The following is a 17,460-nucleotide window of genomic DNA, read 5'->3' on the forward strand; positions in this document are numbered from 1 at the left end:
TTCTGTAAATTGCCTAATACTAAGAGTTAATGCTTACAGATCCATGAACCTATTGGCTGTAGCACAATTTATTCTGTCTTTGAAATGTGGGGACTGACACAGGCAGTGTGGTGTTTTATCAGTCAAAGATTTGAAGTTTGGAAACACCTTAATCTTGAGGCCACTTGTCAATTTGACTCAGCCTGACATTGGCAATTGACTTGAGAGTTAAAGTATGTTGTTTGGAGAGCTCTGACTGAGCCTGTGACAGCAGAAGGAAGACATCTTGATGGAGAAAGCTGAGTGTACCCAGAACACTTTTGTGGTTAGCATGTAAAAAGATCATATGGACATGAGTCCAAATAGCATTTCTGTCTATGCTCCTTTACCGCTACTTGGCCCGATGTCTGATGCAGTATTGAGCCATTAGCTCTCTGGTTTTTTTTTATTTTATTTTAAAAACCTCCCAGATTATACCTCCTTAGCTGCACATTAGAAGAGTTTATGCCTCTGCACCAAATGTGGGGTGGTACTTTTTTTTTTCTCCCTATTATCCCCTTCTCAAACCCCCCCCCCCCCCCAAAAAAAAACCTTTTTAGTACCACTCCAGGGACTGTGTAGTTAAGGCTGAGATAGCACTTCTGTCATAAAACTCTATTTTCCCAAGTATTTACAACTTCAAAACTAAACTCCCACCACTTTGAGTATGAAATTACTTATGCTTGTCAGCTCAGAGATTAATTTTTTTAATTAGAGAATTCTACTTGCAAAAGACCCAAGTGTGGAGTAGGAAGTTGGGAGGGCTATTTTTTTAAAAAAATTAAATGTAAGACCCTTTTCCAATGTTGCCTTTGCACTTGGATAACTGAAATGTCTTCTTTTTAAAACTTCTGGCTTAGTTATGGACTTAGTACTCATTGAGGACTAGTGCCACTGCTTGTTTGGAAGAAGCTTGCTTTAAAATAGTGATAGGCCCAAGCTTACGGGGGGAGGTGGAGTTTGAGGGCACCTGCATATAATATAAAAGAGTGGTGTGGGGCAAAACCCAGATGTGTTTTCCCTTTTGGATTGGAGTAAACCTTTAACGGTTCTCTTCTTAAAACGCTTACATGTGCTAGCCCTATTGATTTCAACGAGATTATTCATCCAAAGGAGGACTACTTGCTTGCGTATATGTCTGCAGGATCAGGCTCCAATTGAGAATGGCATCTTAAATCAATGTTACTTTTTTTTTTCTCTTTTAAAAAAACCTGAAGTGGATTTGTACGGCTGACTAAGATTCTGATCCTCCAAGCTTTCAACATAGGTCTGATCACATGGAAATCATTGGCACTCCAGGATTGGGACCCCAATTCCAAATTGTTGCTATTCAACCACATGGGTCATGTAGAGGTAATGAATGTTTGATTTAATCCTTAAAATCCTTTTTGTGCTAGAGCTTTCTGATGCAATCTTATACTTCTTTTGATTGTGGATGGTAGGGTGCGGGGAGATAGGGAGGACAAAACCAGCCTTCTATGGTATACTTTTCTCTTCCCTTGTCCGTGTTGAAATTCTGTGCTATTTGACCTCTGTCAATGGGTGAGCTGGGCAACTCAATCATAGTCAGCAGTAACATGAAGTGCATCCAAGCCTCTTTTTTCTGACTTTCTGCAGCAAATTTCCTTGTTCATTTTATCTTATTACTGCTGTTTACACTTCAGACTATTTTCAACGTTATGTATATAATGATCTTTGTTGTTCAGTGAGCGTTCTGTGATTAATATCACACAGAATACAGACTATTTATCTTAAGTTGTCATAACTATAAAGGGAAGGGTGACAGCTCTCCTGTGTACTGTGCTATGGAATCCCTCCTGGCCAGAGACTCCAAATCCTTTTACCTGTAAAGGGTTAAGAAGCTCGGGTAACCTGGCTGACACCTGACCCGAAGGACCAATAAGGGGGCAAGATACTTTCAAATCTTGGGGGGGGGGAAAGGCTTTTGTGTGTGCTCTTTGTTTTAAGGGGTGGTTCGCTCTTGGGACTGAGAGGGACCAGACATCAATCCAGGTTCTCCCCATCTTTCTAAACAAGTCTCTCCTATTTCAAACTAGTAAGTAAAAAGACAGGCAAGGCGTCTTAGATTGACTTTGTTTTCTCAACTTGTAAATGTACCTTTTTACCAGAGTGTGTATCTTTGTTTGCCTTCTTTTTTAAGAACCAGATTGATTTCTCCTTGTTTTAAGATCCAAGGGGGTTTGGATCTGCATTCACCAGGAGTTGGTGAAAGGAGGGTGGGAGCAAGGAGCGGGGATGGTCAATTTCTCCTTGTTTTAAGATCCAAGGGGGTTTGGATCTGTGTTCACCAGGGAATTGGTGAAAGGTTTCTCAAGGCTTCCCAGGGAGGGAATTCTTGTGATGGTGGCAGCGGACCAAAGCTAAGCTGGTAGATAAGCTTAGAAGTTTTTATGCAGGCCCCTACATTTGTACCCTAAGGTTCAAAGTGGGGATACAGCCTTGACATAAGTATTGATGTTATTTAAATCTATGATGTATGCTTGTAGTGGGGCAGTTGCCCCACACCAGGAAGAGGAAGGGTTAAAGCAGGCCAGAGGGGGCCTATGCAGAACCCTCCAATTAGAGGAGGGCTCACTAAGCGAGCCAATTGGGGGGGGGAAGTGTTGCAGCGGCCAGCAGGGGCCATATATAAAGGGCTGCTCAACAGAGCAGAGGACACTCTCTCCCTGGCCTGCTAGGGAGAAGGATTGGCTGCCTAAGAGCACCATGGCTAGAGCAGTGCTGGGCAGGGTAGCAGAGCAGAAGGAGTTTCTGGCTGATCGCTGACAGACTGAGGCCCTGGAGGAAGGGCAGATAAGATGCTAGGGCTGACTCCACTTGCCCTGAGGGAAGTGGCCAACACAGACTGCAGTTTGCCCCTAGAGCAACGGACTAGACTGTAGCAAGGTGACTGTAGCAGGCCACTGAAGCAAGTGGCTGGACTCTAGACTGCCAGTTCCCCCAAAAGGGGGAAGACAGCCAGAGGACTGTGCCCAGAAGAGGACACCGCAGCCTGGGGAGCAACACCATTCACAGAGTGGTGGAGACAGCAAAGCGGGAGCAGCAGCGAAGGAGACACTACCGGAGGAGGGTGCCCTGCAGAAGGACATGAGCTAATTCCAGAATGGCCAGCAGGAGGTGCCACGGTTGTGAGTTTCGCACCGCTACAATGCTCAATATGATTCCAGTGGTTTTTTTGCCTCTGGTAAAGGATGGAATGGTTGTATTTCATTTTTGTATTTATGCCAGCTGATATCTTGTTGCAAATGATGACCTATAGTCAAGCATGAGGCGCCTAATAAGTCAACTCTATTATTTAAGGTGGATGTTTATATAAACACAAACTAAGTCAGACCACTGTGGTAATTTAGACTATGCAGCTTTACCGTTACTGGTCAATACTCTGATCCTCTAACTTTATGTAAAAATATTATGCTTATTTAAGTTCTATTGTATATGGCAAGGCATTCAAAATTAAACAAAAATAATGCTGTAAATAGAGATGCATCCTGGATTTTGTATCTTATATGAATTCCACATTCATTATTTATATTAAAATTGAAACAGACACTTTTATAAGTTAGTTTGCCCTTGGCCAGCACTGAAGAATGCTGTTCATATTATATTGCAGTGGGTTCAGATTTTGCAAAACAATGACTTGCCAAGTTCTTAAATTTTTAGATGTGTCCTTGAGCTGAGGTTATGTTTGATCTCAGTAGAGGCCAAGGATCAGTTACCTTTTTGTAAGATCAGGGAGAGTCTGTGATGTCCTTGACCAGTATTGAACACCAAGCTCCCAGTGTGACACTGTGGCCAAAAGGGCTTATGAGTTCTTTGGATGCATAAATGGGGGAATTTCGAGTAGTCGTAGAGAAGTTTTTTCACCTCTGTATTTGGCACTGGTGTGACTGCTGCTAGAATAGTGTGTCCAGTTCTGGTGTCCACAATTCAAGAAGGAAGTTGATAAATTGGAGAGGGTTCAGAGAAGAGACACGAGAATGATAAAAGGGTTAGAAAACATGCTTTACAATGATAGACTGAAGGGGTTCAATCTATTTAGCTCAACAAAGAGAAGCTGGGGACTTGACCAAAGTCTAAAAGCAGGGCCGGCTCCAGGCACCAGCCCACCAAGCTTGTGCTTGGGGCGTCACCTGGAGGGGGGTGGCGCGGCGCTCTGGATGCAGGGGAGAGCCGGGCCCTGGCCGAGCTCGCCGCCCTCCCCCCGGCGCTCTGGCCACTGGGGAGAGCGGAGCCCCGGCCGGGCTCGCCGCCCTCCCCCCGGCGCTCCGGCCAGTCGGGGAGAGCAGCCCGTGGCCGGGCTCGGCGCCCTCCCCTGTCGGGGGGGGGGGGGGGGGGGCGGGGCGGCGGGAGGCTTTTTTGCATGGGGCGGCAAAAAAGCCAGAGCCGGCCCTGTCTAAAAGTACCTACATGGGGAACAAATATGTAATAATGGGCTCTTCAGTCTAGCAGAGAATGGTATAGCACAATCCAGTGGCTGGAAATTGAAGCTAGACAAATTCAAACTGGAAATAAGGTGTATATTTTTTACAGTGAGTAATTAACCATTGGAACAATTTACCAAAGATTGTGATGGATTCCCTCTCACTCTTAACTTTTTAAATTAAGATGATGGGGAATCTCTGACTGTGTTACAGACTAGATGTCACAATGGTCCTTTCTGCCCTTGTAATGAGTATGAATCTGTGAACAATGTTGCTAGCAGAGGAATTGGCTGCATTTCATTATGGCTGTATTTATAAAGCCCTGCAATCTACTCTTGCAAATAGTCCCACTGAAATTAGTGAAATTGCCCGTGTGTGTGATGGTTGGAGGATCAGGCCCATAGTCATGTCACTTAATGCCCTTCTGGAAGAGGCTCAGACACTATACTGGTTTATATAAGAACCTGACTAGAAGGACTCCCACATGGATTAATATACATGTACAGCTAAGTCATGTGCAAGAATATATTTCTCTTCCATAATAATTCCAGTAAATACCACTCACCATGACACTTAAATGCCAGAGAGAATCTTGAATTCCATGACAAAGCTTAATATTCGGGGGTAGTATATATTCTATAGATTATTTTAATTTGACATGTACAATTATATATTGTATGGAAGCACTCTTATCAAAAACCTGTCACTTGCTTGAAGACCATTTTACCATTCTGAATGCAAGGAATGTCAATGAGAGGCAGAGACATGTTTGGGGCCTTTTTTATTGTTTAAACAAAAGTTTACTTAGATAGGAAAGCTTAATATCTTTGTAACACTAAAAGTGTTGATGGTATCTGCTTGTTCTAGCCTTTTGCCTTAAAGCTTTGGCCTTTATACCTTATTTACAAATCTCAACAGACTTTGTCTTGCCAAATATTTTAAAATCTCTAACTAGCTGAGCAATATCTCTTACATAATCACTGGTTCTCATTGTCTACTAGGATGCATTGCTGTTTTGTGCTTTAGTGTGTGTAATATGCTCACCTCACTCATTTTCACTGAGGATCTAGCAAAATAAAATATTTAAATTGGTTTTTGGTATTGTTTGAAAACTGCCAACAAGGGTTCTGTCTGTGCTAGTAGATTTTGTGATGGGGAGAAGTGTCCTTTAGAAACGGAACTGTGACCAACTCATTTCACATAAATCACCAAGCAGCCATTAGCTGGTGATAACTTTTTAGATTGTAAGGCCAGAAGGGACCATTATGATCATTTTGTCTGACCTCCTGCAAAACCCAGGCCATAGATTTCTCTCCCCCGCCCCGCCCCCCGTAATAACTGCAACAAGCCCATAACATCTTGTTGAGCTAGAGCATACATTTTTAGAAAGACTTCCAATCTTGATGTAATGACTTGGAGTGATGGAGAATTCACCACTTGATCACCGGTGAACTAGCCTACATTCAAACTGGAAGTGAAGTAATCGGGCCCTATTTTGAAAATAAATATATTGATAGTAAAGATGTGCAAAATGCTTCATCAAATGACAAATCTACTCATGGGAGGGAGGCTGTATATGTCAGTAATAACTGAAACACAAACCCCATTTAAAAAAAAAAAAGAAACCTCACACTTTGTTAATTGTTTGCTCCAAAATAGCCCTTTCATCCCTGGGTAATGAATCAAGTTCTGACCAAAATGGACCTATTCCAAGTAAACTTCTGGTTTTTGAAGCTAGCTTTTGAAATTATACCTCTTTTGGAGGTGTGTGTTGTGGAAATAGTAATTATGCTGAATTTCATAGAGAAGTGAAACTTGATGAGCATAAAATTGTTTGCAAACAGTGGGAAAATTTGCATGTAATTTTTTTCCAAAGTATTTTAACTATATTCTCAACTATAGTTATTAGCCCCCTGTACTTCTGGCTGCTCTGCTAAAAGGTATTGGAAAATGCCTAGTTACAGGTGTTCATGGGTCTCTGAGATGTCATTAAGGGACAGAATCACAGTTTCAGCAGCCAAGTCTGATGAGTTTAAGGTGGGTTAATGTTCTGAATGACTCTTCCATTGATACACCAATTTGATTAAATGGAGTATCCAAGCCATTCCTATTTATGGACAGGCATTCCAGTCCAACTTTGATGGTTTTCCTCCCAGGCATCTGATGGTTTGCTTCAGTTGGTTCATTGGTATGTTGGTCAGAAAACCAGCTGGGAGGAAAAGAATGTGAAACCTAGATACTGTGATTATGATGTTGTGTTTTTGTACTGGATAGTTAAGAAAGCCCCTGGTCAGGGCCGGCTCCAGGCACCAGGCACCCAAGCTGGTGCTTGGGGCAGCACCTGGAGGGGGGCGGCGCGGCGCTCTGGCCGCCGGGGGGAGAGCCGAGCCGAGCCCCAGCCGGGGCTCACCGCCCTCTCGCTGCCCTGCCCCCGGCGCTCTGGCCGCCGGGGGGGGGGGGGGGGGGCCCGCCCCCCCCGGGGGCCCCGCGCCCGGCCCCCCCCCCCCCGGCCGCGGGGGGGGGGCCGGCCGGCGGCCTTTTCGCCTGGGGCGGCAAAAAAGCCAGAGCCGGCCCTGCCCCTGGTAGAGTGAAACTCAAAGTATTCTATTAAGAAGAAAATGCTAAAATTGCCACTACGGACACTTCAACACTTGCTGTGAATATCTATTTATTTTTTACATTGGAAATTGATAATTGTAACAGCGTTGGCACCTGCCTCTTGTGAGCGCTCCCTTTCTAGTTGGGTGTGAGCTTGCTTTTCTTTCAGTTCTTACAATGGGGTGGCACTCACCTCTCACAAGCACTACCACCCCCCAGCCCAATGGTTGTTCAGCAGGTCTTCAGTGACCCAGCCCTCTGGCTGAGTCTCACACATGGTCCCCGCTTCCGGGGTATACAGTCTCTAGTTCTTTCTCACGGCCCTCATAGGAGGCCATACCACCAAGACTTCCTTCCTGGAGGCACTGCCTTCTTTAACAGACCAATAAGGGCCCTTCTCGGTACGCTCAGTTGGTATGGCCTTTTTGCCAGCCCACCCTCAGCTCAGTCTTCAACCAGACCAGTAGCTTCACGGTACCCTTGCCCAGTCTGGCTAGGTTCTGGGCTCAGTCCCTTGGGCTCAGCCTGCCTGCAGTGAGCTGCCTGCAGTCCTGCTGCTCTTCCAGTCAGCCAGGAACCCAGTGCTCCCTCTTCAAGCTCCAGGCAGCAACTGGCTGCTCTGCTTCTGTTGTTTCCTTTTATATTGCCCTTCTGGCCCCTGATTGGTTACTGCAGTAGCCCCTCTGATTGGTTGCTTCTCTGTAGCCATCCTAGGCTTCCTGGAAGACTTCTCTGCTCTTTCCTGGGGCAGGGTGAGCCTGGGCCTCCAAACCTAATCCACCCTATCACACCAATGAATCAATGTTTTGTTATCTTCATCTTCTTGATGATTAACTATAAAATAAACCTTGGTTTTCATTTCAAACACATGCAGATTTTTAAATGTAAGTTAGAAAGAACAAACAAAAAATCCATTCTACCTTTTGCCATGGAGAGCCTGATGAAGAGAGATGTCACTTCCATTTAAGTTAATGAGAGTTATACACATGGAACATAGTTTAGAAGCCAGGCCCTAAATGTAGAACAAATAGTGTAGTAACACTGGCAACCATATACTGTATTTACTGTAATCTATTTTCATGCTGCTATTGGCGAAGAGTTTTGTATATATTGGCATGTGCCCCAAAAAAAAAAAGATCTGAATGTGATCAGCAATGGAATCTCTGTGAAGTCACTTTCTTCCAGCTCAGTAGGATAAAACTTTGCAGACAGGAAACTGTAGCAGGGATTTTAAATCCTGGGATTCGGGAAGTATATGACAGCATGTTCACAATTCTGCAAACACTTACTATTAGATATAGTACTTATTGCTGTGAGTAGCACCCCTGCGTTCCTGGGACTATTCCTGATAATCAGTGAATGTGATAGTGCTGTTTTGCAGGATTAATCCCTAAAAATGTTCTGAAGTTAAAATAGTTCCCTTTAGTTCCCATGAACAACAATTAAGTTTAGATACAGTTGATTATACAATAATTCCTTCCTGCCTGAATCTCCACCGATATACACCTTGGTTAGCCACTTATGCCTGTGTAAGGTGCATGTAAAATGCTACCAATGAAAATAGTGTTTTACACTCACTCTGCAGATGTAAATTACTACACTAACTGCAAGGCAGCAGAGAATCAGACCTTTAGTTCTTAGTACTTGGATTTTTTTTTTTAAACTCTGTGGGTAAAATCATGGCCCCATTGAAGTCAGTTGGGAAAACTCCCATTGACTGCAGCGGGAGCAGGATTTCACCCAGTGATTTACCAGCAAACTGTTTTGCTATATGGCTTGTAAGGGCCTGATCCAGCTCTCAGTGACATTATTCCTATTGACTTCAATCATGTAGGAATAAAACCATATGAGAACAGTGTATTTATTTAGAGAATGTAAACAAGTCTAAGGTACTTAATATCCTTTTATTAAAATTCTGTCTTCTGGAAAGTAACTGCCAGTATTCCTGGCTGCATGTGGTGTTGGGGGAGAGAGAAGAAAAGTAGTGTTGCTTGCTCAGACATTTAACATTTCCAGGATGAGTTTAATATGTAAAGTGGAACTTTGTTTGGCTTAGAAAATATCAGTTGAATTGTAAATAGTCTCATGAAAAAGTTTCTCTTTAAAGAAATGGATTACATTTCTCCATTCTATTTCAGACTCTTTTTGTAGATAACTTGCCGCAACTTGTTACCTATCAAAACAACTAGTATTATTGTACTCAAACTGGTCATAAAACTTACTGGTACAGAGCATAAATACATTACATGAACCATCTTGTTACATATATTGTTCTTTATACTAGTTCATTACAATTATAACAATATAATTACATGTTTCAGTCACAATTGTTTAACATATCAATTTCTTTAACACAGGCTACATTGTTTCTCTAAAGGTATCTTTATTGTCTAATTCTTTTGACATAAGGACCTCTTCAGTAATGACTGTGTACGTTGGCATCTGGGTGTATTTCAACATCCTTTCAAATCCATGGCTGCCACTCAATACGTTGGCTGCCCTGAATCACACTTCCTGAGATTTCTCTAGGTTTTTTTTTGGGGGGGGGGTGGGGGGGTGGGTAAGTGCTTCTTCCTTGCAGAAATGTACCATTTCAAATCCCCTACCCAAGCTTTCAAAACAAACAATAACATCCAAAAAACTACTCCTTGTGAGTCAGGGATGTGGTAATTGACATAGCAACATATGTAGAATTTACAAGACTTAAAAATAAATACACACTTCAGAGCTGAACAGCTTAAAGTCATAAATGAAGAGAAATTTAGCAAATAAACATATAACTTTTGTTTGGTCACTTACTGGCAAAGACCATGTCAGCCTTTCAGAAAATAAAAACAAATGAGGATGAAATAGGACAGTAGGTAAGAACTGAAGGTAGAACTAGCTGCTACTATGGTGATGAGTATCAGAACACCTCCCACAAGTAAGAACTACAACAAAGATCTTCCTCCGTCTCCCTTCCTAGACAGCAAGCTATACAATTTCTTATAACTAAATACAGGAATGTGAATGTTGGTGTGAATGGGGTACTAATGCAGGAAGTTGGGGTGAAAAGGTAGATTTTGCATTTGGTTCTGAATGCAGTGTGGTTTGTGGACATTCTTATTTCCTCTGGCAGCTAGTTTCCATAGTTTTGGTCTGGCTCCTATGACAGTTCTGTCTCCTGTGGTCACAAGCCTGCCACTACTGGTCAATAGTTTAATTTTTCCAGTGTAATGTTGCTATCTTGGGAAGCCAGTCTCAGAGGGAGTTTATCATGTAGACAGGATCATACTTCTGGTTTTAAATATAGGAAGAAAGACTTTGAACCAGACTCTCTTCAATGGGGAGCTAGTGAAGAGGGCAGGGTGATCCTGGTGACCTGTCTTGTGGGCAGGTGGATTCCTGTATTTTGTGCTAGGTGGAGCGCTTCAGAGCCTGAAACTTCATTCCTAGATATAGAGAACTGCATTACTGCTGGAAGTGAATTTTGTGTCACCATGGCTATTTGGGTGTCTGTAGCAAAGAGGTGTGGCCACCCTCGGAGATTGAGCGTGAGGGATGGCCAGATGCTCCCTAGCGGTCAGAACCAGGAAGGCCATGCTCACCACACCGGAAGCAGAGGGGCAGGACAGGAACAGGAAGTATAAAAGGTGGGCCCTGTAGCTCAGTTGGGCAGCAGCTACCAAAGGAGATGGACTTGTTCTCCCCACTGCTGTTGCAGGAGCCTGCAGAAGACTTCAGTTACCCTGAGGACTTGCCCAAGCTAGTCCAGAGTTGCTAGACCTAACCAACGCTGAGGAGCTGCTGGGGTGCCACTGGCAATGTACCCTGAGGACACACCAGACACTCACTGCACTGAGATACCAAACCTGGGGAGAGTAGGAAGTAGCCCAGGGAAACTAGACCACCATCTGGTAGAGTGCTAGTCTGATACAAGGTCATTGTGCTGTGGGCCGATCCCTGCTGACTCAGTGGCAGACCACTCCACCATTGTTAGGGCCCTGAATTGGGATGTGGTGGAGTCGGGGGGCTGGTGTCCCCCTACCCTCTGCCACCCCACCCCTGGGATGGCAGCCTCCCCACCATAGGCCAGGAGGCCTGTGTCAGTCTAGTGCCAGAGCCCTAGACTGTGTTTGGTGCTTATCCCTGCCTGAGCCCTAGACTCTTACCTGCTCTACCCTGCTTGAGGGCTGGAGCTCTAGACTGCTTGGTGCCCTGCCCTGCCTAAGGGCCTGGGCCCCTGAACTGCTCGCTGCTCTACCCTGCTTACGGGTTTGAGCCCTAGAGACAGCTAATCTCCCCTTTGTACGGACTGCTGTTTCAGGTGTGTGACAGCAAAGAGGTGTGGCTGCCCTCAGAGATTGACAGTGAGGGATGGCCATGCATGCCTACAGTGTCCAACAGCAGTGCAGAACCTAGGAGGATTTCAAGACGATGCACTGATGATGGATGGGACTCCTATGGAGGAAGAAAGTTCTTGAAAGGGATTCCTTCTGCTTGCCTGCATCACTTCTGCAGTTCTATTTGCATGGGAAGGGAAGGCAGGGGTCTTCCTGCCCCCGTACACAAGAAACAAAGAGATTTGTCCTTCCATAGCTACTGATCTTCTGAGATCATATAGTTCTGGGGGGCTCCTTCTGGAAGTCAAAGCATCCATATGGAGGCCCTGGAGCCTCCTTAGTTCCCTCACATCTCCTTGACAGCATGGCTCCCCACTTCTGAAAGTGGCTGCAGAATGTGAAGGGGGCTACAGATAAGAGATAAATGCTCACGCTGCATTTAAGCCAGTGGTTCTCAAACTTTTGTACTAGTGGCCCCTTTCACATAACAAGCCTCTGAGTGTGACCCCCCCCCCAATAAATTAAAAACACTTTTTAAATATATTTAACACCATTATAAATGCTGGCGGCAGAGCAGGGTTTGGGGTGGAGGCTGACAGCTCGCGACCCCCCCCCATGTAATAACCTTGCGACCCCCTGAGGGGTCCCACCTCCAGTTTGAGAACCCCTGATTTAAGCTTTCTGTGGATTCTCTATGGGGCTGGCAGAGAGAATGTGCATACATGTACACACGACCTCCCAACACATATCCCCACCTCTGACATGTGTCCATGTGGTACAGAGACAGCACTGAGGGGAATACACTGAAGGTGGCAGATATCCCCTTCGTGTGGAAATGGGGAGAACTGCAGAGGGCATGATTGGTGCAAAATATAGATCCTTTCCTGACTTCTTTCACTTCTTGCCTCCCACCACCCAAATCCCATTGACATCACTAGGAATTCCACATGGATCAATGGTAGGATATAGCTTGACTAAGTCAGCAAATAACAAACCCACCTTTTCTTAAAGTTATAAAAGAAAATGTCCCTTCTATTTATTTTATTTGACCAGGAAAGAGCAAAGCCAACTGGTTTGACTGACTGCAGACATAGGCTAGCCTCAGGGGACAGAAGTATCTATAAGGTACTTCAAGTAAAGATGGTTTTGCTTTGCAAGATCTGTCCCCCATCTAAAGCAGTGTGTAATGGAAAGTTAATAGCTTATGGCTTGAAATCTAAGTCATAAATAAATGTAACTACTGGGAAATAAAATAGGTTAGCTGTATAAATGATTTGCTAAAGTAAACTAAAATATAATGCAGTACTGAGACTGCTGTTCAGGTGCAACAAAACATCCTGTTTGTTAGGTAGTGACTTCACATGGTTAGCAATTGTTTTTGTATGACATTCATTTATGTCTAACCGTCTGCCCCATACACTTCTTTGAGATAGACTGTGCTTGTGTAAGATTGCTTTACAGCTCTGCCCTCTCACAAGAGATTATAGTTGTTAATAGTAAATACAAAGATTTACAAGGAATAGAAATATGAGAAGTAGTATCAATCTTTAAACTGTTTATTTTGATCAGATATTGAGAAATGTATTTCAGCTGTTTGATTTTGAGCCACCTAGTGGTATTATATATGAAATATTATTTCTTAAACTCAGGAGTAGTTGAACATTTCTCAAAAACTATGTACAGTTTAATGGGACTAAGCTCAGTAAAGTGAATCAAAATTGGTGTATGCTGCAAGGTTCCCATTCTAATATTGAACTCTTTGTTATGAGAACTGGGGTGTTATACATAGAACTATATATTTCAACCCTTCCTTTTTTTCCTCAAAGACAGCTTTGTCAGAAACATAGTAAAGCTTTCATGCTACTTAACAACCAGGCAGAATGGTTACCTCAGATCAGTTCATGTAAAGGATCCTCCAGGATTGAGATCCCTGGCCTGCATTGAAAGGTCATTAGCCATCTCTGTGGTACTCTACTCCCTACTTGTGAACCTTTGGAGGGAGGGAGGGGGATGCAGAGAGGGATGCAAATAAATCTGTTTCTGTATCCAGCCCTAAAAAGAAAACCCTACAGTGAATACAGGCAAAGTAATACAGCCCCATGCTTATACTTTTTGTGTAGAGCTCCCTCCTTAAGGGGTAGGAGTCTGAGAAGTAGCCACTCATGAGATTCCTTTGTAGCTCACCTACACTAGAGCTATGCTGCCTGGAGCTGGAATGGCTGAAGGCCCTGACATTGATGTGGCACAGGGCTTTGTCACAAATGACACCAGAGCTCAGTGGTGTGTTTTCTCCCCCAAAAGCATTTTGATACACTGTAAATGTGGATAAGCTTCTAACACAAGTATCTTTAAAAAGGAGTATTTTGCAAAGTGTGAATATGACTGAGCTAGAAATAGAAGCAAACATTATATATCCACGACAGCACTGCATTTTTCCAATCCTGTTGTCTAGATGATAATCAATCACATGTCCTTGTGCACTCAAAACAGCAAAGTTAATTACAGATCTGCTCAGTGGTGTATGAGATACATTCAGTACCAAAAATATACTGTAGCTAATTTTAGATTTCTTTAAATGGGAACCATAGATCAAAGTATCCTCCATTGTATCCATGTTACCAGATAATATTCTCAAGAGCAGCCAGATCACTAAATCCTTGTTGCTAATCTTGCACATTAGAAGCCACAGTCACCTTCATACTCTGTGCTAACTTCTTACACTCTCTCTTTTTGGTCATTAGCCATTCTCCGGCTGCCAATTTACATGAATCTCCTTCTTGTTACAAATTCCACTTAGCTCCCTGAACAAGCACGTTCAAGTATTAGTCCTACCTAGCTTTCTTTTTTCAAGCATATGACATGTTTACTCAGTTCTCTGTTTTGTCAAAAACACACACCAAAAAGACAACTTTCAGAAGAATCTTAAATTCTCATATTGATTTTGCATCACAAGTGCTTACTATTTTTATGGAAGAACACAAAATGAAAGTCCTCCGCTCCCAGTTCATTGTGTGTATGGGGTGTGTATATTGTTCATTAATTCAAGAGGTTGTCTTTACAACCAAAAAGAAGTTTTAATTTGGAATGTCATTTCTTCTCTAGTGATTACTAAAGGTTAAGATAGGTCAAAATAGCACTGGAGGAGTTAGCAAAGAAACTCTTCTGTTTAATTAAAGATTTCCTCTACTTCCTTAGCCATTTTAGTTGTTACATGATTTCTCAAACTTCTGACATGGCCAGCTTCTGTTTCAATTCCTCCCCCCCCCTTCTGAATACAATACTGTCTACATAGTATTAAGTAGAAAGGTAACTACTGCCAAGTCATAATGGCAGGTGCATCAAGTTCATTACAACCAAGCTAACAGAGATGTGCATATTCTGCTCAGAGTAAGTAGAAGCACCATCTGCTTATGCATAGTCTTAGTAGTTGGAAAGTCTGTGTAGAAGCTGCAGGCCTAAGTATGCCAACACAAGCCAGCATTCTGGTAGAGGCACCTCAGCAAATAGAGATCTACCTGAGGCTAAGCCACCAGAGAGAGCGTCATGAGCAGAGTTCCAACCTAGAGCTGAGGAACAGTCAGTGGAACAGAAGAGGAAACATCAGAGTAAAATGTAGGGAACTGGAAACTGCAAACAAGGAACCAAAAAGTACAAATATATTCAAACAGACTCTACAGGGCAGCTACCAGGTCTTCTGACTCATTCACCATAAAATGAAAAGAAGCACATATAAGAATTCTGTCCCTTTGTGGACTATGGCTTTGCGGAAATGCTAGAAAGGGTGATAGCATCTGGCCTAGTGAACTTGGAGTGCAGGAGTTTAAACATTTAATGCAGGAGAGCTTAGTCAGAACTGAGCTATTTCAGGCAGCAGAACCCATTCAGATCACCTATGTTCAGGATGATTCCTGGACAGATACCTCTTCTGTAATTCCCTAGAAGTAAGGGATCAGATATGCTGACACCAGATGAGAGTGTGACCACTCATAACCCTGGCAGGTCAATCTGGGGAGAGACTTTCATGTTCTCTCAGCTTCAAGGTGTTGAGGGGGTCATGAAACATCCTTCTTACCATAGAAGAGGAAACATATCTGAGGAAAGAAGAACCAGTGGGAACAGGAAACTTGAAATTGAGTGTAAAAAGGGTTGAGCAGAGGAGGACAAAAAAGGAGTCAGGGCATGCCCAGGGCATTGCTATAGGGGGAGATGTAGGTAACAGAGAAGACTCTGTAAAGGAAAGCAAGATTCTTCTGAAGTAATCATGAATGGAAGGTGCTTGAACCTTTTAGTAAGATGCAGGATAACTGCTGAATCATGGTAACAGGGCGATATCTGTTAACTCCAAAAGAGGCCATAGTATCTCTCTCAAAGCATGTCTGGAGTCAGAAAAGAGACTGTGTCATTCCATAAACAGAGTAACATCACCTCTTCACTTCTGTTCAATAGCCCCAGTTTGTACATCCAAGAATCATGGTAACTCTTTATACTACTGCATCTCACAGGGAGGTCAGCTGATTATCAATGTCCCCTATGTCCTTTTCAGTCATTGCTTTCCAGGATGCCAGATGGTAGACTGCAAGTATAGCTTACCTTTTTTGTTCCTAGATGTATGACCTTGCATTTGGCTGTATTAAAGAGCATATTTGATTGTACCTACCTTATCAAGTGACCCACATCACTCTGTATTAGTGGCTTGTCCTCACTTACCACTCTACCAGTCTTTGTCCTTTGCAAATGTTATCAGCAATGATTTTATATTTTTTTCCAGATCATTGATCAAAAAGGAGTCCAGCAGCCTTCTAGACCAGAGGAATCTTGTAGTGATGGAGAGCTTTCTTAGGGATAAGGTAAGGAATTATACAAGGATAAAATAGACTCTTATAAAATGTCAAGTGAGCAGGGAAGATTTGGATTCCCCTTTCTTGAACTATTTCATTCAGAATTTAATGGCCAATACAGTTTCCATTATTAGCAAGGAACCTGTCAGACCACTCTTTAAACTGTGGGCCACTGGCAGCCCATTGGAGTACAGCTATTTAACCAAACTCATGCTGCGTTGCATTCTCAATAATAGTTCAATAACACTGCTCACTTATTTCTTTCCCTTTCACTTAAGTTATTTTTTCATAGCTACATTTCAGCTCAGCTTTTGTTCAGGGAAAAGTGAGTGAGTTGTGTTATCCAACGGAGTCCAGCAGGCTAGAATTATTTGAAATACAGTTGCTACTAGAAGAAATATTGGTTTGGTAAAAGGAGCCGATGGCATTCCAAGCTGCATCTTGAAAACACTGAGAAAATCAAATCTAGGATTCCAGCTGTAATTCTTGTACTGTGCAGCACAAAGTTTGAACGTAACAAGCCATTGCTTCATAAGTTATTCAGTTCTCTAAAAGTTAATGCTGCTGAGAATGGAGTGCACAGCACTTTAGTGAAATGCTGGCTTGAACAGCATCTATATGCAGGTGACCCCTCTTGAGTCAGAGCTCTCTACCTCTTCTTTCTCCACCAGTCTTGACGCTGTCAGCTCCCTGCCTACACCAGAGCTTCCTGTTACTGAAGTTGCTGGACCATGCTTCTCCTGATGGAAAAATTCCTTTTTGTTTCCTGAGTCCACTCATTTTTCTTAAACCAGATTTTTACTTTAACTTTAGTCCCAAGGCAGAAATTTTGGAGTCCGCTTTGTGGTCTCCCCTCCCCTGACCTGTCTGAAATTCTGCTAGTCATGTTTAGAACCTTGCCAGTCTTCTTCCCTGTTTTGATTCTACCTAGGCTGAAATCTTTAATCGTGTCTTAATCTAGGGTTACCATATGTTGTGCCTCCAAATGGAGGACACTCCATGGGGCCCCGGCCCCGCCCCCAGCCCCGCCCACGCCCCTGCCCCAACTCCGCCCCCTCCCCAAAGTCTCCGCCCCCTCCCCTGCTTCCCGCGAATATTTGATTCGCGGGAAGCCTGAAGCAGGTAAGGGGGAGTGTGGGGGGAGGAGGCGCGGCCCAGGCTGGCCCCCCCCCGGCGGCTCCAGCCTGGGTCGGCTCGGGCCCTGGGGTGCTGGCCCCGGCCGACCACCCCCGGCCCGCCCAG

The sequence above is a fragment of the Terrapene carolina genome, unplaced genomic scaffold (assembly GCF_002925995.2).
Source record: "Terrapene carolina triunguis isolate 2854851 unplaced genomic scaffold, T_m_triunguis-2.0 Scaffold84, whole genome shotgun sequence".
Lineage (NCBI taxonomy): Eukaryota > Metazoa > Chordata > Testudines > Emydidae > Terrapene > Terrapene triunguis.